At 47.0% G+C, this 22,014-nt stretch overlaps 1 protein-coding gene across 3 annotated transcripts in view; it reads right to left on the minus strand.

Annotated features, from left to right (window-relative positions):
* Nucleotides 1-22,014, minus strand: part of LPCAT1 (lysophosphatidylcholine acyltransferase 1) — a 510,913-nt gene that overhangs the window by 290,341 nt on the left and 198,558 nt on the right. The window lies entirely within an intron of this gene.

A 22,014-nucleotide genomic window follows, 5' to 3' on the forward strand; every position in this document is an offset into this window, starting at 1 on the left:
GTAATAGTGCCCATGCAATGGAGTAAGTATGTATGTACATAATGTGTCAAAAAGTGATATATATTTACAAATGTACAAGTTTTATCAACATATATATATATATATATATATATATATATATATATATATATATATATATATATATATATATATATATATATATATATATATATATAAATAATTCTACTCAACTTATAATGGCTACAGGCTTCCGGGGAGGCGGGAGGGCGCATGTGAATCAGCAGCGTCTCATGCCACGAACAGATGTACACTGGGTAAGTGACATTTTCCGTTCAATGGCATGTGTAGCTGCAGATACACATGCTGTGCATAGACTAGTAAGCAGTTATCTCCCCAAAAGCGGTGGTTTAGCCTGTAGGAGTTGAAGTTGTTTGAAATAATGTCCGTAATACTGCCTGTCCTACTGTGGCTTGTTGTGTTGTTAACACATCCACACAGTAATGTTTTGTGAATGTATGAGGTGTAGACCATGTGGCTGCCTTACAGATTTCTGTCATGGGTATATTTCCTAGAAAGGCCATTGTGGCGCCTTTCTTTCTAGTGGAGTGTGCCTTCGGTGTAATAGGCAGGTCTCTCTTTGCTTTTACATAGCAGGTTTGAATACACTTATCTATCCATCTGGCAATGCCTTGTTTGGATATTGGATTTCCTGCATGAGGTTTTTGAAAAGCTACAAACAATTGTTTTGTTTTGTGAAATTGTTTGGTTCTATCAATGTAATACATTAGTGCTCTTTTGATGTCTAATGTATGTAATGCCCTTTCAGCTACAGAGTCTGGTTGTGGAAAAAATACTGGGAGTTACACAGTTTGATTTAGGTGGGTCGGTGATATAACTTTTGGTAGAAATTTTGGATTTGTGCGTAGAACCACTTTATGTTTGTGTATTTGTATAAAGGGTTCTTGTATGGTAAATGCTTGTATTTCACTTACTCTTCTAAGAGATGTGTTAGCTAATAGGAAGGCTACTTTCCATGTTAAGTATTGCATCTCACAAGAGTGCATGGGTTCAAATGGTGGACCCCATGAGTCGTGTTAATACAATATTGAGGTTCCATGAGGGAACTGGTGGTGTTCTTGGGGGTATGATTCTCTTTAGACCCTCCATAAATGCTTTTATGACTGGGATTCTAAAGAGTGATGTTGAATGTGCAATTTGCAGATAGGCAGAAATTGCTGGGAGATGTATTTTAATGGACGAAAAAGCTAGCTTAGATTTTTTTAAGTGTAATAAGTAGCTTACAATGTTTTTTGTGGACGCATGTAGTGCTTGAATTTGATTATTATGACAGTAATAAATAAATCTTTTCCATTTATTTGCATAGCAATGTCTTGTAGTAGGTTTCCTAGCTTGTTTATTGACCTCCATACATTCTTGTGTAAGGTCTAAATGTCCGAATTCTAAGACTTCAGGAGCCAGATTGCTAGATTGAGCGATGCTGGATTCGGGTGTCTGATCTGTTGTTTGTGTTGAGTTAACAGATCTGGTCTGTTTGGTAGTTTGATATGAGGTACTACTGACAGATCTAGTAGTGTTGTGTACCATGGTTGGCGAGCCCAAGTTGGTGCTACCAGTATTAGTTTGAGTTTGTTTTGACTCAATTTGTTTACTAGATACAGAAGAAGTGGGAGAGGGGGAAAAGCGTAAGCAAATATCCCTGACCAACTCATCCATAACGCATTGCCCTTGGAGTGAGGGTGTGGGTACCTGGACGCGAAGTTTTGGCATTTTGGGTTTGCTTTTGTTGCGAATAGGTCTATTTGCGGTGTTCCCCATTTTTTAAAGTAACTTTGCAGTATGTGGGGATGAATTTCCCATTCATGGATCTGTTGGTGATCTCGACTGAGATTGTCTGCCAACTGGTTTTGAATTCCTGGGATGTACTGTGCTATTAGGCGAATGTGATTGTGATTCGCCCAATGCCAAATCTTCTATGCTAAGAGACACAGCTGTGATGAGTGTGTCCCTCCCTGTTTGTTTAGGTAATACATTGTTGTCATGTTGTCTGTATTGACAAGAATGTGTTTGTGGGCTATTAACGGTTGAAATGCTTTCAATGCTAGAAACACTGCTAGTAGTTCTAGTTGATTTATATGAAGCTGGCTTTGTTGAGTGTTCCATTGTCCCTGGATGCTGTGCTGGTTGAGGTGTGCTCCCCACCCTACCATGGAAGCATCTGTTGTGATCACGTATTGAGGCACTGGGTCTTGGAATGGCCGCCCTTGGTTTAAATTTATAGGATTCCACCATTGAAGCGAGGAGTGTGTTTGGCGGTCTATCAACACTAGATCTTGAAGTTGACCCTGTGCTTGTGTCCATTGTGTTGCTAGACACTGTTGTAAGGGCCGCATGTGTAATCTTGCGTTTGGGACAATGGCTATGCATGAAGACATCATGCCTAGAAGTTTCATCACAAACCTTACTTGATACTGTTGGTTTGGGTGCATGTTTAGTATTACGTTTTGGAATGCTTGTACCCTTTGTGGACTTGGAGTGGCAATCCCTTTTTGTGTGTTGATTGTTGCTCCTAAGTATTGTTGTATTTGACACGGTTGTAAGTGTGATTTTAGGTAGTTTATTGAGAACCCTAGCTTGTGTAGGGTTTCTTTGACGTATTTTGTGTGTTGAAGACATTGTTTCTGAGTGCTGGTTTTTATTAACCAATCGTCTAGGTACGGGAATACGTGTATGTGCTGTCTTCTGATATGTGCAGCTACTACCGCAAGGCATTTTGTAAATACTCTTAGTGCTGTTGTTATCCCGAATGGTAACACTTTGAATTGGTAATGTACTCCTTGGATTACAAACCTTAAGTATTTCCTGTGGGAAGGATATATGGAAGTAAGCATCCTTGAGGTCTAATGTTGACAAGTACTCTTGTTGTTTGAGCAATGGAATCACGTCTTGAAGTGTCACCATGTGAAAGTGATCTGATTTGATGTAAAGATTTAGGGGGTCATTCTGACCCTGGCGGCCAGTGGCCGCCAGGGCCACCGACCACGGGAGCACCGCCAACAGGCTGGCGGTGCTCCAACGAGCATTCTGACCGCGGCGGTTCAGACGCGGTCAGAAGCGGAAAGTCAGCGGTCTCCCGCTGACTTTCCGCTGCTCGTTTGAATCCTCCATGGCTGCGGAGCGCGCTCCGCAGCCATGAGGATTCTGACCCCCCCTACCGCCATCCTGTTCATGGCGGGAAAGCCGCCATGAACAGGATGGCGGTAGGGGGGGGTCGCGGGGCCCCTGGGGGCCCCTGCCGTGCCCATGCCAATGGCATGGGCACGGCAGGGGCCCCCGTAAGAGGGCCCCGCAAAGTATTTCAGTGTCTGCCTTGCAGACACTGAAATACGCGACGGGTGCCACTGCACCCGTCGCACCTCCCCACTCCGCCGGCTCGATTACGAGCTGGCATCCTCGTGGGAAGGGAGTTTTTCCCTGGGCTGGCGGGCGGTCTTTTGGAGACCGCCCGCCAGCCCAGGGAAAAACTCATAATACCCTCCGCGGTCATATAATGGGGGCGGAATTCTGGCGGGCGGCCTCCGCCGCCCGCCAGAATCAGAATCACCCCCTTAGTGTTCTGAGATCTAAGATGGGTCTCAGTGTTTTGTCCTTTTTTGGTATTAGAAAATACAGGGAGTAAACACCTGTTCCTTTCTGATGGTTGGGTACTAGTTCTATTGCTTCTTTTTGTAACAACGCTTGGACTTCTAGTTGTAATAGATCCAAGTGCTGTTTGGACATGTTGTGTGTTTCTGGAGGCACATTTGGTGGTAATTGTAGGAATTCTATGCAATAACCATGTTGGATAATGGCTAGGACCCATGAGTCCGTAGTGATGTCCTCCCAATTTTTGTAATATTCTGTGTGTCTCCACCGCACTGGTGTTATGTGTTGGGGATTTGTGACATTGGAGTCACTGTGTAGTTTGTGGGGTTTTTGGGCTTTGGAATTTCCCTCTTGTTTTAGGGAACTGTCCACCCTTATATTGTCCCCGAAAGCCTCCTCTTTGGTACTGGCCCTGGTATGTGGGTCTGGCCTGTGAGGTTGAAGGTTCTGTGCTTTGGGCCCGAAACCCCCCTCTAAAGTGTGGCTTCCTAAAGGTGCCTCTGCTCTGTGGGGAGTAGAGCGCGCCCATGGCTTTGGCCGTGTCCGTGTCTTTCTTTAGCTTTTCTATAGCTATATCCACCTCCGTCCCCAAACAACTGTTGTCCATTAAAAGGCATATTCAGCACAGCCTGCTGGATCTCTGGCTTAAATCCGGAGGTGCGTAGCCATGCGTGCCTCCGAATGGTGACCGCCATGTTTACTGTTCTGGCGGCTGTGTCCGCTGCGTCCATAGCCGATCTTATTTGGTTGTTGGAGATACTTTGGCCCTCCTCCACCACCTGTTGTGCACGCATCTGAAACTCTTTGGGAAGATGTTCAATGAAATGTTGCATTTCATCCCAATGAGCTCTATCATATCTTGCCAATAAAGCCTGTGAATTGTCAATGCGCCATTGATTGGCTGCTTGTGCTGCAACCCTTTTCCTTGCTGCATCGAACTTTCGACTTTGTCGGGTGGCGGTGCATCCCCAGAAGTCTGTGAGTTTGCCCTTTTCCGGGCTGCGCCTACTACCACCGAGTCAGGTGTTAGTTGTTGCGTGATGTACACAGGGTCCGTAGGGGAAGGTTTGTACTTCTTTTTCACCCTAGGTGTGATGGCTCTGCCTTTGACTGGGTCTTGGAACACCTGTTTCGCGTGTTTTAACATGCCTGGTAACATAGGCAGACTTTGGTATTGGCTATGTGTTGATGACAGGGTATTGAATAAGAAGTCATCCTCTATAGGTTCAGAATGCAGTGCTACGTTGTGAAAAGTAGCTGCTCTGGAAACCACCTGCATGTAAGCAGTACTGTCTTCTGGTGGTGATGGTCTTGCCGGGTAGCAATCCGGACTATTATCAGATACTGGTGCATCGTATAGATCCCACGCATCTGGGTCATCTTGGCTCATCCCTGTGTGCGTTGGTGATTGCATCATTGGGGGTGTTGCAATGGGGGACAGTTGCGGTGAGTGCTGTGGCGATGGCTGTGGCGAAAAACGTGGTGGAGTTTTTTCTTTAGCCACCTTTGCTTTTGGCTGTTTTTCAGTTTCCTGGAAGCGAGTTTCCGTTTCATTTTAATTGGCGGAAGAGTTCTTATTTTCCCTGTGTCCTTCTGTATATGGAGCCTTCCCTGTGTATAGTCTGGCTCTCCCATTTCTAGTTCTTGTCCAAACTTATGGCCTTGTAGTTGTGATGAAAGGCCTTGTTCTTCGGTATAGGAGCTTTGTTTCGGCTCCGAGGCTGGATGTTTCGGCACCGAAACCTTTTCAGCATTCTTTTTCGGCTCCGAAGCCACCTTTTTCGGTTTCGGGGTGCCGATATCTCGGTGCCGAGTTTGGTTGGAGCCGGTATCTCGGTGCCATGTATACTCTGTGCCAGTATCTCAACCGGAGTCAGATGTCTTCGGCATGTGTGTGCCCTTTTTCGGTGCCGATACTTGGTCACCGTGCTTATGGGTTAAGCCATGGCAAGTCGGCGGTGGCGTCCCCTGGGCTTTTATTATGTTTGTGTGAGTTTTGGCCGGGGCTGTTTTACTCACTTTTTGTTGCCTCGCTGGCTGCTCACTCTCGAGCTCATCCGAGTCCGAATCAGGAATGGAGAATGTCTCCTCCTCGACGTCGGGGCGTCCAGCCGGCGTCAACGCCATTTGAAGCCTTCGAGCTCTCCGGTCCCGTAGCGTTTTCTTCTACCGAAATGACCGACAGGCCTAGCAGGTATCCTCTTTGTGTTCGGGGGACAAACACAAATTACAGACCAAATGCTGGTCTGTATAAGGATACTTTGCGTGGCATTCGGGGCAGAAGCGGAATGGGGTCCGTTCCATGAGCCTTGAAGATGCACGCGGTCGGGGCGACCAGGCCCCGCCGGGGAATGGAAGCCACGAAGGGCTACCAGAGCTCTTCTTTTCTTTGGTGTCGATGTGCTCTTACTAAACCGATACTGAGCGCAAACAATACCGATGAATTTTCTGACAGTTAACTAACTTTTCGGAACCGAAACACGGAGCGAAGATGAACACGTCAGAACCCGATGGCGGAAAGAAAACAATCTAAGATGGAGTCGACGCCCATGCACAATGGAGCCGAAAAGGGGAGGAGTCCCTCGATCTCGTGACTCGAAAAGACTTCTTCGAAATAAAACAACTTGTAACACTCCGAGCCCAACACTAGATGGCAGGATAATGCACAGCATGTGTATCTGCAGCTACACATACCATCGAACATATACATATATATATATACACATACATACATACATACACAGGGTTCCTTTCCCTAGGAGGCAGGTTTACGCCTGCTTTGTCCTAGCAACGGGTACACACAGCCTATTGGATTGTTGCCTTGTGTCTAGCAACTTGGTCCAGAATGTTTCCTATATGGCACACTACTTGTCTGATTATTCCCCCTGCTAATCTTGTTTCAGATGTGTAGAATGGCCCCCACAGGCCCCTCTGTGGAGGATGAAGGTTGAGGCTTTGGCAGATATGGTTTTTGCATATGAGCTGGCTGAGGTACTGGATCAATATTTTGAAGAGAACTGGGGTAGTACGAGTGCCAGGGTCACAGAATGGGACGCTATGAAGGTGGTGCTCTGGAGAACATATGAAGGTGGCGTATGGCGAGCAACAGCAGTTATCTAGGTCGCTAGATGGCCTGGAAATGAAACTTGGGGTTTTGGAGAAGGGTATAGTTGCAGAACCGCAGCGCTCGCTGAGTGTAAGGACTGTAGTCCAGAGTTGATGGAAATGTGGGAGCGCTTAGATAAGTCTGTCAGCACTAGCTATAGACAACGTTCCACATGGAAGGGGATAAAGCTAGCAGGCTACTTGACTCGCTTCTCCACAGCGAAACGCATTATCCGCCCATGTTAGGAGTTTGCAATGGACAGGGGACAGAGATATTGACTCAGCAGGGTATCACAGAGGTCTTTGCAGTGCATCTTTAAAAGTTATATGCAGCACCGATTGGCTCCCCACCATTAGCCAGGAAAAGTACATCTTACTGACTTACAAATGGCCTCTCTCAAGGGTGCAGCTCGGGATAGACTGGACGCACTTATAACCAAGGGAGAGGTCGTAGTGACGATTCAGCACTGAAGACTGCAAAGTCCCTGGGAGGCAATGGCCTCCTAGCTAAGCTGCACCAGCGATGAGCTGGTTCTCTGGTGGATAATCTGTTAAAGGTCGATAATGAGGCCTACAAGAAAGGCCTGTAAATCCAACTCTATGTGGGAGTTGCTCATTGTTATGCTGCCAAAGCCAGACAAGGATGTTAAAGAGGTGACGTACTATCGCACCCTGTCAATGCTAAATGTGGATGTCAAAGTCCTTAGTAAAAACTTTTCACATGTTTTCCAGGGGGCCATGTATGTGATCCCTTGTAAGTAATTTGTAGATCTTGATAAACTGGTGGTTGAACTACTATGGTCCTCAGGGAGGAAAAGGGTTAGCTTAGCGACTTTCAAGCGTCCCTGGTGAAAGGGGGCTTGAATTACCTTGTCTGGATTTTTACTACGTGGCAGCTCAATTACAACATGTGTTGCACTGGTTTGACGAACGGGAGAATTGGAAGCAAAGTTTTTTTCCTGGTACATGTGATGGAATTCCTTGGCCTGAGCTGTTGGTGTGTGAGACAGGGGTCCCTTGCTCGCTGTGCCATTGGATTCAAGCTATCCTGGCTGATGAGGGGTGATACCCCAAACCTGGTTGCAGAATGCTTGTTGCCAGTACAGGGAGTACCTGGCTTGGCAGTTCAGGCTGGACTGCTCCCATGGGGAGCAGGGTCAAGACTGATTTGCATATGGCTGGGTCCAAACTGGGGTGATGCGGTGAGCAAAATGACAATGGATTAAAAACAGATATGTGAGTTGTTGAAAAGTTTCAACACACCATCCATCATTTTATTTTTTGGTGTTGCTATGTGGGAATAACTTTCCCAAATGCACATAGCGTTACAGGAGCAAAGAGCCAGGCTCCCCAAGGAAAACATTTTTTCCTTATCAAATCCATCCATAAACACCCCCTATCAGCTGGCATCGAGAGGAAAGATCCAACTCCGCCAACTGTAACATCTCATTAAAAGGTAACGAGTTCAAACATAAAACGTCTGCAAGATATCAGTCAAAATGTTAGTTTCAATCTCTGCCGAGGATGGAGGCAATTCAAAGACCTCAACAGTGCCCTCAACTCCTCTGAAGCAAACTAAGTCATCAGAAGGGGCTGTCAGGTGGCAATCAGGAGAAACAGCACCATAAATGCCAAGATAATATAGGTTCTGGGCACAAAAATGGAAAGCTCTTCAGACTATGGGTTAGACACCGGGAAACCTCTTCAGAGTCTAATTAAAACCAGAGTGAATTCACATCTGTCTCTACATTTGGAGCCGTAAAACTGAACTTTGGTAGAGGCAAGTACCACACAAGTTTCAAAAGAAGAGCACACCTCATGCCCTGAGAAAGAATTTGTACGGTCTCCACCCTGAGGTCAAAGTAAGCAGCGAGGCCTTCAAAGTCCAAAGAAAACCCACCAAAGTGGAGTCAGACTCATGGGTGGAGGGGACCAGCATCGTGGAAGAAGCTGCCAGAATAAGCAGGTTTGAAATAGCTGCTGGAGCCCTTAGACTTAAAGGTGCACCAGAGAAAGCCAGAAGAGGGTGGAGGACAACCCGAGCCAGGGGAAAGCTGCAAAATAAACATGGTCAGCACCAGAAGCTTGAAGAGCTGACAGAGGGGTAAGCATTGTCAAGTGTGGAGCAGGAAAAGTGCCAGGCACTGGGGTCATGTTCACCACATTAAAGTGCTGCTTTAAAGATGCAGTCAAAATCACTGAACAAATCCACTACCCAGAGACCTGTCCCCTGAGTAAGATCAATGTCTCAATTACGTGGAATCCTCCATTAAGTGAGGCCTAAACTTTGAGCAACACGACGTCCTTTCAAGAATGGCCATGTCCCTGCATTTCTAACAAAAATGGACATGCAGAGATGCGGGCGGTGACACTTGTTGCCATCTCCAAACATGCAAGAACAGCCGGTCTTGCTTTCTACAGAAGCCAAAAACAAGTACGTACAGTCAGGTACATCACCCAAGGCTCATAGAGTTCACACTCCACAGACAGACGTCATGAGCACCCAAAAAAATAGAGCCAGGAATAGCAGAAACAGCACCAATGACAAACTGACCTCTTATATTGCAGCATTGTCTCGAAGCACTGCTAAACAGAAAAGCACACAGAATCATTCTTAAGCGGACACCTACTCTGGATCCGAAGGACGAGGAAAATAAGGAACTGATGTCTGAGCACCAGGGTGGTGCCACAGACGGCTCAGCGATGATCCAACCAAGGAGGGACTAGAGAAGACGAGGGGCTGAGGTGCCACCTAGCAGTAATGGAGTTATTAACATTTTTTCGGATTCTGTCTGGATCTATGTTGCTCGGGGCTCACTGTACCCCACCTTATGTCGGGCTGCACCAATCCTACTTGTCTAAGCATTAATAAGCACCAGCGGGAACTGCAAAAGTGTGGGTAATAGCCCCAGTTCTCTTACTTTGTGCTGGGCCTCTAATTGACGCAAAGCAACTGGAGTAGTAGAAATAAAGAGCCACAATTGTTTGTTGACTCTGTTAAATGGGGCCCACCAGGCAGCATGTGAATGCATCCAGCAGGGCACTCAGGCCTTCGGCAGTATGCATCTGCTCATGGTGAAAGAGGTTACCGGGCACTGGTGTCACTAGCTGTGGGTGACATGGCCAACTGACCAGCTCGCTCTGTGATCTGCGGAATTATAGGCTTTCAGACTACTCTCTCGGTGGTCAGTCAATGTAGCGTCTGCACGAGCAGCTGACTTTAAAGCTAATCAGACACAATCAAGAGCTTGGTTCTCGTACCTCTAGTAGTTACTTCACTAATAATGGGGACATTGAAACTGACCAACCTTCAACACAGATAAAGGATTTGTTCAAGGCTGAAGGTAAAATCATACAATCTCATTTAGCAGAATTCTACAGCTGCCCTTCTCGGTAGGGACCACACAATGAGCAATGGGTTGTCTTTTGCAGTAACTGCAGGAAGCTGCCATGTGCAGGAACATGCCACTGTACCTGGAAGGGGTAGTCGCTGCCTGTATCTTCTGCATGGATACTTCTATGTGCAGAGAACTGTCAAAATGAAGGAAATGTCTGGCTGTTTCCACTGAGAGCTAGCATTGGGTGCAGTGAGCTGAGCCGGTCAGTGAAAGAGCTCTGCTATGGCCTCTTGTAATGAGTATAATTCTTTCTGCCCAGGGTCACTCACAATAACAGGCAGTCTTTTACACTGCTGTTTTAAGTTCCCTTTTAGGCCATTATTTTACAGAAAAGGAAATCATTTCTAAAATGAACTGCTCAACAGATTTAAATATTCTCTCCTGCTCACGATAAGGAGCCAGAGTGTCACACACAAGGAAAATAATGTCACACTTAAGCACACTGCAGACGTGGAAATGGCACACATACTTCAACAGAAAAAAACGGCACCGGTGCACTGCGGCTGAGCACATAACTGCAAATGGCATTTGACTCACAAGCAGTCACTTACTCGGTGAATCCCCCCCATTCCCCCCACCCCCGCCCCACTGTCCACCCTGCGCTCGCGATCTCTCAGCCGACTCTCTTCCGCCCACCCTTCTCTGTGACGTGGCACTGGCGAAGCCCGCCCAAACAAGAGGCTGCTAATCGACTGACAATTAACTCCTTCCAAGAAGTGCGCTCAACCTTCCTGGCATGCAAGGCTAGACGTCTGCATTTCACCTAAGCGCCTGATCAGGTTATCTCCTACATAACAACAGGCACATTGAAACGTTGCGAGTTGAGATATGGGTGTGCGTGAAAAGAGAACCCCGGAGGCACAGTAGCCTCGTCAAGTTTCAGAAAGCGGATTGTCTCGTTTTCCTACACAGGTCACAGTGTTTTAGGCGCTAACCCAATTACATTATCAATGCTACATTCGGAACTACTGTCTTGCTAAATGTCAGAGGGAAAATGGTAATTTAGTTGCATAATGAAATATTTCTTTCATGGCCCACTTCATTTCAGATCCTTTTTAGCTTGACCCTTATAAGGCAGGAGCCAGCCAACGGATAGTGTCAGGCTGCTTGGTTGTATAATACAGGGGAGTCAAGCGCAGGTTCAAGAGGGTGCATCCAGACTACGTTTAAGGTTAACTACAAAAGATACACTGACATGCAGGGCATCCCAATGGAACTTTTTAAAGCATCCAGTGGTACTCCTGAAAATGTGGCAAGGGTCCAGAGTGTCAGGAACTATGTTGGGCACTCTTGGTCTAACAGGTCAAGCAGGTAACAATTTTTGGCACCCTATGCGAAACAAATTTTATGCTGCCCCCACCCTATCACTCCACTGGCAATGAGGCCTTATATCAGGCTTCGAGAGGTAATAAAACACATCCAATGGTAGATTGATGTAAAAGTGGCAACACATGGTTCTTTAAATATACACGTTATCTCCACATAAAGTGAAAACAACTATTCTTTCCCCGCTTCTTAAACTACGGCCACCTATAGCATTTACACTATCAATGGTTAATCCTTGCAAAGGAGCATAGTAATTATACACCAAGCAGGGGAGTGGAAATTAATAAAATATCTACTTATCCATATGATAGGTTGCTTCATAAATCTTTTTGTCTTAACTAGTCCTTTTGGTGACATGTAGTGCGGCGACAAAATATGGCAGCAATTTCATTATACAAGACTTCTGATAATGACCACGCTGATTATGCCAGGGCTAATACTATAGTATAGCTTTAATACTAGCAATTTCCTAATTTTACCTCCTTTCTGCAGATCTACATACAGGGGCGGAAAGTAATAGTAATCAATAATTCCAGGGTTGGAATGGCCTTTTGAATCTGTGCAAACCTACTAACTTGCATGTTTGGAAATTTATTCCTGACAAGGGCAGAAGTAAAGCTTCTTCCGTGGTTGGGAAAAAAGTGGTTAGAGGGAAAATGAACTTGTAAACGCTCAACAGTAAATCTACACATGCATTTTTGCTAGTGCTAAAATACAGTTTACAAATACTTTCTAGGAGTACAATTTCCTGGTCTACGTCTATAAATTCTTGTGAGCTCATCATACATACTAATCTGCCCTAATGCAAAGATATATCCCATGGGTGCTCTTTTGTGACTTTCTTTAAGAATTGGGCCTCTAATTAGGTCTGTCATTAACCAAGATCTTTTGTTTTTATTACAATTCATTTTTTCTCTCTCTCTCCCTCTCTCCCTCTCTCTCTCTGACTCCATCGGCTGCCTTCACTGTGAGTGATAGCACACAAAGTCATTTTCTTCAGTACCAGGAATTACTGTTTTATTGTGTGCTTTTTGAGACCAAACACTATTTTTGCTTCTTGCCATTGTTTGTTACATTGGTAAGGGCTAAAGAGCTCCCACAACAATAAAGTTAAACAAAAGCCATGTCAAAACAAAACACACATTGACAAAACCAAATGACTAACTGCTAATGTTGGACCTATTGGCTTTGCCAACGCTTGTTTATTTTCATGCTTCCCATAATCTTGTTGACACTAGTTACACTGAAATTCCATTATGAAATTTTTTGGGGAATATAGCACGCATCAATACATTTTACTAAATGATGCTTTAAAGAAATGGTACCTACAATTTCACAGTAGCTCTGCAAAATATGTTGTTCCTAGTTGGATTTTTCTGTGAATCTTTTATTTTGAAAGCAAAGAATCATCAATCTTGCTTTCAAGCTTCTGTATATATTTGCATTTAATCAGAGAGCATTCTGGGAGCATTTTCCCAAGGACACAGTAAATATGAAATCTTGTTGTCCTTGACCTCAAACAATATGTCCTGGCTGTCCGACTACAGGAATTCCACACCCCTGACTAAGCCACCTTTGCCCAGGGCTCTTAGACATAAGGCTAGATGAGGAAACAACTATACAGCACCACCAGCCAGGGAGAAGCAAAGAGTACTGCAATGGAACATTAAACTGAAATATTGCCATTTTTCTGATGAAATGAGGCACAGGCAAAAAATACTCCAGAAACATGTCGACAAATGAGAAAGATTGAGCACTACTAAATAGGATGCTGGAAATGGCCCTTTCTACAGGGTCAACCCCAAACATTTTGCCTTCCTCCTCATACTTTTTACTGGATTTTGATTTGTTGGCCTTAGGACTCTGTGCACACTACTACTGCTAAGCAGTGAAAGTGCTTGTGATCTCTCCCCAAAACATGATTTGACTGGCCTAAACCTGATTGGCATATTTCATTTACATGCAAGTACCTTGTAGAGTGGCATACCATATACCCAGGGCCTGTAAATTAAATGCTCCCAGTGGGTCTGCAGCACCTATTGTGCCACCTACTTAAGTATCACCTTGTCCTATGCCTACATTGCAGTCTGAAGGCAGTGTCCCAGTGGCATATCGACTTAGTATTTAAAACTCGATGCCACGCATTAAACTCCTCTTTTATCACATATAAGTCACCCCTAAGGTAGGCCCTGGGTAGCCTATAGGGAAGGGTGCTGAGTAATTTAAAGGTAGGACATGTACGTTTTAGTTTTACATGCCCTAGTAGTGAAAAACTCCCAAATGTGTTTTCTCACTACTGAGAGGTCTATCCCCCCCCCACCCACAAACTAACTTGGGGAGTCCTTATTAAAATTAATAAGTTGTAATTCTTAAACTAGAGGTGGTAGATATATCATGTTTGGTATCTATGAACTTGTAATGATAAACCCTGTTTATTGGTAAAGTCAGATTTATCATTACAAGTTTGAAAATGCCACTTTTAGAAAGTTGGCATTTCCTGCCCTTAGCCTTCTGTGCTTGCAGCCTGCTTAGGTCGTCACATGGCTGGATGTAACTGACAGTTGGGATGTTGTGAATTCACACCAGACAGGGCACCAGGGTATGAAATAGGGCTCCCAGACCCACTCCCCAGTTTACTACTGGATCTGCGGAAGGACTCTTAGAACACTGCCTGCTGTACACCCGGACAGACTGCTGGTTAGTTGTGATGGTTAATTTTTCCATCTTTATAATATACATGCTAGGCTACAGCATATAACTGGCAGGGATTACCACAGTTTTGGAAATATTTACCTTCAGATGTTGTACATGTAATTCAAAGGCCTGTTACAACTGCAATTACTCTCTTGCATGTAGGATGCTTGTGACAGGAGCCGCCCCCGGTGTAACCCCTTCACAGATGTGTGAATGCCATCAGGGTTTTCTTGGCCATTACCACCTCCTTACCCTTTTCCCCCCTCATTTTCCCCCCAATTCACCATGGGAAGCAATGCTGGAAGTTAACATGGCAGGAGTTTATTAGAGTTGACATACATGGTTCATTAAGTATCACAGCTTGCGATCATACATACGATCCATTATGCAACCATCCCTTTATCTATATTTATCTTGCCTGATTGTCGTCAGTATTCCTGTTCAGTCATTGATCGATAGCCCCTGCTGCAGGCGTCTAGCTTGTGACGCCAGCTAGGCTACTCTTGCTACCAACCTCTATGAAGGGGGCCCTCAGGACCTTGCCTGGGTTGCAAGTGCCATGCCTGCCTGATGCTGACCCATTTTTGGGTACTGCCGGTAACCCGTGCCCCTACCTGGAGGCATCCCTAGGACACTGTCTGAGCAGCTCTCCTTCTCAGACTGTTTACTTTCTTTCTGGCTTCTCTGTTTTGCTTTGCCAAGCTACCGGCGGTTTTCTGACCGCGGACAGCACCCCCTCTCTTACCTTTAAGAGAAATCTATTTGTTGTAGTGCGCTCACTATTTTGAGTAAGAACATATCGATCCCACTCCAGTCAAGTGGACACCATCAGCTCCATAGTATCCTGGAGTCTTAAGGTTGATGAACCCGTGCCTCATTGTGAGAAAGTAGCCTCTTTCAAGCCTTGTTACCCCCACTTTTGGCCTGTATGTGAGTGTATGTCAGGGTGTTTTCACCGTCTCACTGGGATCCTGCTAGCCAGGACCCCAGTGCTCATAAGGTTGTGACCTATATGTATGTGTTCCCTGTGTGATGCCTAACTGTCTCACTGAGGCTCTGCTAACCAGAACCTCAGTGGTTATGCTCTCTCTGTACAAATTGTCACTAACAGGCTAGTGACCAATTTTACCAATTTACATTGGCATACTGGAACACCCTTATAATTCCCTAGTATATGGTACTGAGGTACCCAGGGTATTGGGGTTCCAGGAGATCCCTATGGGCTGCAGCATTTCTTTTGCCACCCATAGGGAGCTCTGACATTTCTTACACAGGCCTGCCACTGCAGCCTGAGTGAAATAACGTCCACGTTATTTCACAGCCATTTACCACTGCACTTAAGTAACTTATAAGTCACCTATATGTCTAACCTTTACCTGGTAAAGGTTGGGTGCTAAGTTACTTAGTGTGTGGGCACCCTGGCACTAGCCAAGGTGCCCCCACATGGTTCAGGGCAAATTCCCCGGACTTTGTAAGTGCGGGGACACCATTACACGCGTGCACTATACATATATCACGACATATGTATAGCGTCACAATGGTAACTCCGAACATGGCCATGTAACATGTCTATGATCATGGAATTGCCCCCTCTATGCCATCCTGGCATTGTTGGCACAATCCCATGATCCCACGGGTCTCTAAGCACAGACCCGGGTACTGCCAAACTGCCTTTTCAGGGGTTTCACTGCAGCTGCTGCTGCTGCCAAACCCTCAGACAGGTTTCTGCCCTCCTGGGGTCCAGCCAGGCTTGGCCCAGGAAGGTAGAACAAAGGACTTCCTCATAGAGAGGGTGTTCCACCCTCTCCCTTTGGAAAAAGGTGTTAAGGCAGGGGAGGAGTAGCCTCCCCCAGCCTCTGGAAATGCTTTCATGGGCACAGATGGTGCCCATTTCTGCATAAGCCAGTCTACACCGGTTCAGGGACCCCTAAGCCCTGCTCTGGCGCGAAACTGGACAAAGGAAAGGGGAGTGACCACTCCCCTGAACTACACCTCCCTTGGGAGGTGCCCAGAGCTCCTCCAGTGTGCTCCAGACCTCTGCCATCTTGGAAACAGAGGTGCTGCTGGCACACTGGACTGCTCTGAGTGGCCAGGGCCAGCAGGTGACGTCAGAGACTCCTTCTGATAGGCTCCTTCAGGTGTTGCTAGCCTATCCTCTCTCCTAGGTAGCCAAACCCTCTTTTCTGGCTATTTAGGGTCTCTGCTCTGGGGAATTCTTTAGATAACGAATGCAAGAGCTCATCAGAGTTCCTCTGCATCTCTCTCTTCACCTTCTGCCAAGGAATCGACTGCTGACCGCGCTTGAAGCCTGCAAAACTGCAACAAAGTAGCAACGACGACTACTGCGACACTGTAACGCTGATCCAGCCGCCTTCTCTACTGTTTTCCTGGTTGTGCATGCTGTGGGGGTAGTCTGCCTCCTCTCTGCACTAGAAGCTCTGAAGAAATCTCCCGTGGGTCGACAGAATCTCCCCCCTGCAACCGCAGGCACCAAAGAACTGCATCACCGGTCCTCTGGGTCTCCTATCAGCACGACGAGCGAGGTCTCTTGAACTCAAAAACTCTGTCCAAGTGACTCCCACAGTCCATTGACTCTTCAGTCCAAGTTTGGTGGAGGTAAGTCCTTGCCTCCCCACGTCAGACTGCATTGCTGGGAACCACGTGTTTTGCAGCTACTCCGGCTCCTGTGCACTTTCCGAGGGAATCCTTTCTGCACAGCCAAGCCTGGGTCCACGGCACTCTAACCTGCATTGCACGACCTCCTGAGTTGTCCTCCGGCGGCGTGGGACTCTCTTGTGCAACTTCGGGTGAGCACCGTTTCACTCCACTTCGTAGTGCCTGTTCCGGCACTTCTGTGGGTGCTGCCTGCTTCTGAGAGGGCTCCTTGTCTTGCTGGGCGCCCCCTCTGTCCCCTGACGCAATTGGCGACATCCTGGTCCCTCCTGGGCCACAGCGGCACCCAAAAACCCTAACCGCGAACTTTGCAGCTAGCAAGGTTTTGTTTACGGTCTTTCCGCAGGAAAACACTTCTGCACGACTCTCCACGGCGTGGGACATCTATCCTCCAAAGGGGAAGTTTCTAGCCCTTGTCGTTCTTGCAGAATCCTCAGCTTCTACTGTCCAGTAGCAGCTTCTTTGCACCCACAGCTGGCATTTCCTGGGCATCTGCCCACTCTCGACTTGATCGTGACTTTTGGACTTGGTCCCCTTGTTCCATAGGTACTCTCGTCTGGAAATCCATCGTTGTTGCATTGCTGGTTTTGGTCTTTCCTGCAGAATTCCCCCATCACGACTTCTGTGCTCTTTGGGGAACTTTAGTGCACTTCGCACTCACTTTTCAGGGTCTTGAGGTGGGCTATTTTTCTAACCCTCACTGTTTTCTTACAGTCCCAGCGACCCTCTACAAGGTCACATAGGTTTGGGGTCCATTCGTGGTTCGCATTCCACTTTTGGAGTATATGGTTTGTGTTGCCCCTATCCCTATGTGCCCCCATTGCATCCTATTGTAACTATACATTGTATGCACTGTTTTCTAATACTATACTGCATATTTTTGGTATTATGTACATATATCTTGTGTATATTTGCTATCCTCATACTGAGGGTACTCACTGAGATACTTTGGCATATTGTCATAAAAATAAAGTACCTTTATTTTTAGTATATCTTTGTATTGTGTTTTCTTAAGATATTGTGCATATGACACTAGTGGTACTGTAGGAGCTTCACTCGTCTCCTAGTTCAGCCTAAGCTGCTCTGCTAAGCTACCATTATCTATCAGCCTAAGCTGCTAGACACCCTATACACTAATAAGGGATACCTGGGCCTAGTGCAAGGTGTAAGTACCCCTTGGTACTCACTACAAGCCAGTCCAGCCTCCTACACTCATGAAGCCGCATGCACTGGCCCCACATACTTTTGTCATGAAGATGTCCAATTTTCTCCTAGACCTCTCTACCACTCCGTGGTCCCTTGCCCTTCTCCAGACTGGCCTCATTAGGACCTCAGACCACAAAACATCTGCTGGGCACAGCAGCCTCACCACTACTGTGAGCCCAGACACTATTGTCCCTAGCATGTCCTTCCTTCACAGACAAGCTAAGTCATTGCCCCATAGGCAAATTAGCACAGCACGTGGTTTCTCCTCCCAAAGTAACGCACTCTGGTTGGAGAGCAGTAGCTGGGCCCATCTCATTCCTGGTTGCCCCAGTCATTTCACTGCTGTGTCACACAAACAGATCCCTTTGTAGTCCTTCCTCAATGCTGTATACCACTGTACCCGTGCGATATATGAGTGGCCTAGAATCCATACTCTGCCCTTGTCACCTGGGGGGCTTGTCAAGACTCAGAGGACCACAGGCCATAAGTATCCCTTGAAAGCGCCAGAAACCCATCTGCCCAGTCTCTTTATCCCTTCCTCACTCAACCTGCTGGTGCCACAGTTATGGCCGCTTCTATTCTAAATGAGTGGAAACCAAGTTGATTTGGGGGTGGGGGGGGGGGGGGGGGGGGGCCTGCTTTAGCTATAGTCAACTAAGCAATGTGATAAATTGGAAGTGGCTCAGGTAAGACCTGTCCGCATGTCTGAAGAGTGATTGTCCTTCTTGTATCCCTGCTTACAGTATTCATGCATATTGTACAGTGAGCAAGAGTACTTCCCTTTTCGGTCTTCGACCTCCTGAGGTGAATTATCATATAGATGTCCTCTAAGTATATGTTACCTTCCTCCCCCCCCCCCCCCTGCCGCCCCACCCGCCGAAGCATGCTATTCCTGGGATCGTTCTGGAGGGGGCAACAAGCTCACTAATGCGGTATGCTCCAAAAAATGCCAGCACGAAAGCTGCTTTAAGCATCACTACTTCATGGTCTGGTCTTAACACTGAGAAATCAACGGGACGCCTCCTGTCCCTGCTTTTAGCCTGTAACCATCCCCACTCTTTTACGGCTGTCCTACAATAAAATGAATTGGCTGGATCCCTTCCCGTAGTTAATTCTGCGTAGTTGGATACTGAGCTAAGGTGTGCCTGTGCCCAGGATTTGCTTTGTTCACCCATGAATGCCCAATGGACGAAGCCCTGTAAGTCCTCATTTGTCACTCTGTCCTCTCCTGCAGCACCGATCACACTTTGAAAGACATTCCAGCACTTACGGTACTTTGCTGCCATTTTGGAGGCTGATGCATTGTCCACCAGTACCTTCAGGTCGGGTCCGTAATTCCCCAGAGGTGCTGAGGCATCAGTGTCTTGTGTTGGCCTGCGTGCAGCACCAGTTCTCTGAACCTCTGCCATTGTACGCGAGAAAGTGTACCAGCTATTGAATTGTCACAGCATGATATGTGCCTGGCCCCAATTGCTATGTTAGTCTTTAGCTGGTAACACTAGGTGATGCAACAGCACCAGGCATCTTGCTGGCCCCAAGTTTAAGGCCTGCACCACCGCGTGGTTTTCTGACCACAGCAAAATAGGTCTATTGGCTAATCTGTACACCCAGATGGTGAAGGCAAGTAGGATTGAGAATAGCTCCAGCACTTTTATTGGTTAAACCTTTACTGTGCCAGGTTTCGGGTCAGAGTGCCACTGCCCATGCTGACCCCATTACTGCACCAAAGCCCTCTCCTCCTGCAGCATCCGTGAACAGTTCCAGCTGTTTTGCCATCATCCATGGTTCCGTCCACATCATTGTCCCATTGAAGTTGCTGAGGAAACCCAATCACTGCTCCAAGCCTTTTCGCACCCCTTCAGTCAACATAACCCTATGATGCTTCTTTGTCAGGCCCTTCGTCAGCCATGCTAGACACCTGGCGAAGGGCCTGGCAACTGGGATCACCCTGTTAGCGAAACTGAGCCTGCCTAAGAGCTGCTTCAGTTCACCTAGTGTGGCCATCTTCCTTGTTAGCAGCAAGCCTATGCTCTGTTTCAGTTCAACTATCTTGGATTCGGGGAGCCTGCACACACCTTCTACTGTGTCCACCTCAATACCCAGGAAGGAAAGGCATGTGGCTGGTCCTTCAGTTTTATTGCAGGCCAGTGCCACCCCCAGCTCTTCAGCCAGGTCCGTAAAGGCCTGTAGTGGTTCCTTGCCTTCTGTGGTGTCTGCTTTGCCAACAAACAAGAAGCCATCCAGGTAGTGAGTGCAACCCCGCCCTACACCGCATTCACAGTTCCCACTCTAAGAAGCTGCTGAGTGCCTCAAAATAGGTGCACCAAATGGCACAGCCCATGGGCAGGAATTTGTCATAGTAATAGGCATCCCCTAACTGGAATCCCAGTAGATGGTAGCTGTTTGGGTGGACTGGAAGGAGGTGGAAAGCGGAATCAATGTGTGGTTTTGCCAATAGTGCCCCCTTTCCCGCCACCTTAATCAAGTTAATTTCATCATCAACTGTTGCATAGGAAACTAAACTATTATTCCAGTCCACCCCATTATTCACAAACTCCCCAGGAGGGTAGGACAGGTGATGAATGTGCCTGTACTTTCCAGGCTCCTTCTTTGGTACCACTCAAGAGTGGAAACAATGAAGTTGTCAAGGGGCAGTTTGAGAAAGGGCTCAGCTATCCTAACCAGGCCAACTTCTTCTGCCACTTTCTGGTGGGCCACTGAAGGGATATCCCTAGCCGACTTCAGGTTCTGGAAATTGCGAGAGGTCAGACTGCCCTGATAAGGGATGAGGAAGCCAGAGTTAAATCCCTCTGCTAACATCTCTCCTTTTTGTTTGGGGTGTATGTTCAGTAACCCTGTAAGCAAAACTGTATGTATTGTGGTTGGGAGAGTTGCCATTGGTTCCCAGGACCCCCTCCTCCACCCCAGTGCCCCTTTTTGCCTTCACTACTTTTTGCTGCCACTAGCCCTGGCTTCGCCTAGCCCTCCTGCCTTTTTGCATTCCACTGAGGAGTTGGCTCCCCCACAATTGCTGCAGATGTGTCGGAATCTACAGGCCTGCCCCCATTTACACTTATCCTTCTCGTATTTCCAAAACACTGTGTTGCAGTTTTTTCCCAATTTCCATCCTTTCTGGGTTCTTTGCTTGTCCCCTCATGGGAAAAGCCTTCAAAGTTCCTTCTTCCTCCAATCATGTGAAAACTATGTTCCCTTGTGCTCACCCCCTTCCCTTGCCGCTACCATATGGTTGGTGAACACTTCTACATCTAGGTGATCCCAGTAGATAACTGGCCATGTTTGCATTTTTTCACTGAATCCTACATGGTAGCGTAGCCAAGCATCCCCTTGGTATTTTAGATGAACCTTCAACTTCATGCACCTTTTGTTCGTGTAGGAATTGCTGCTGCGCTTAAAGGGAATTTTTCTACAAAAACGCATACCAGGGTTCTAAATACCAGCAGCCATTTCTCTATGAATCTCTCCACTCTGGGTCTTCGCCTGTCCGTCCTTTCTTCCTCTTTCTTGTCATGCGCATTCAGGTCTAAACCTGCTCGCTGTGGGATAGGGCTGGCCAATCCTGTCCCTCGAATTGTCAGGGGGATTTGTTTGAGGGTGGGGGGTTGTTCCCAGGGGAGGGTCGAATATATTCACTTGCTGATTTGCCCCCTCCTGCCCCACCCATCCATGCCTTAGTGGGGTTGGTCTCTTTTTGCGTGGCTCAGCTATTTGGTCTACTTGTTCAGGTTCGCTGGCCCTTCCTTGCTCTTCTTTGCCCACTTGCTAGATTGCTCTGTGCTTGAGGGGAGGCATCCTCCGTACTTGGGTTTGGGGCTGTCCCCGCCGGTCCCACTGCGACCTGTGCATTCTCACCATTCAGTGGCTGCCCTGTGGTTGTCCCCGCAAATGCCTGACCCTGCCAAGGGTTCATGCCCAGCCAGTATAACATCAGGTCACTAGATGGGAGGTGGGACCCTGAACCTGACCAAAG

The sequence above is a fragment of the Pleurodeles waltl genome, chromosome 2_2 (assembly GCF_031143425.1).
Source record: "Pleurodeles waltl isolate 20211129_DDA chromosome 2_2, aPleWal1.hap1.20221129, whole genome shotgun sequence".
Lineage (NCBI taxonomy): Eukaryota > Metazoa > Chordata > Amphibia > Caudata > Salamandridae > Pleurodeles > Pleurodeles waltl.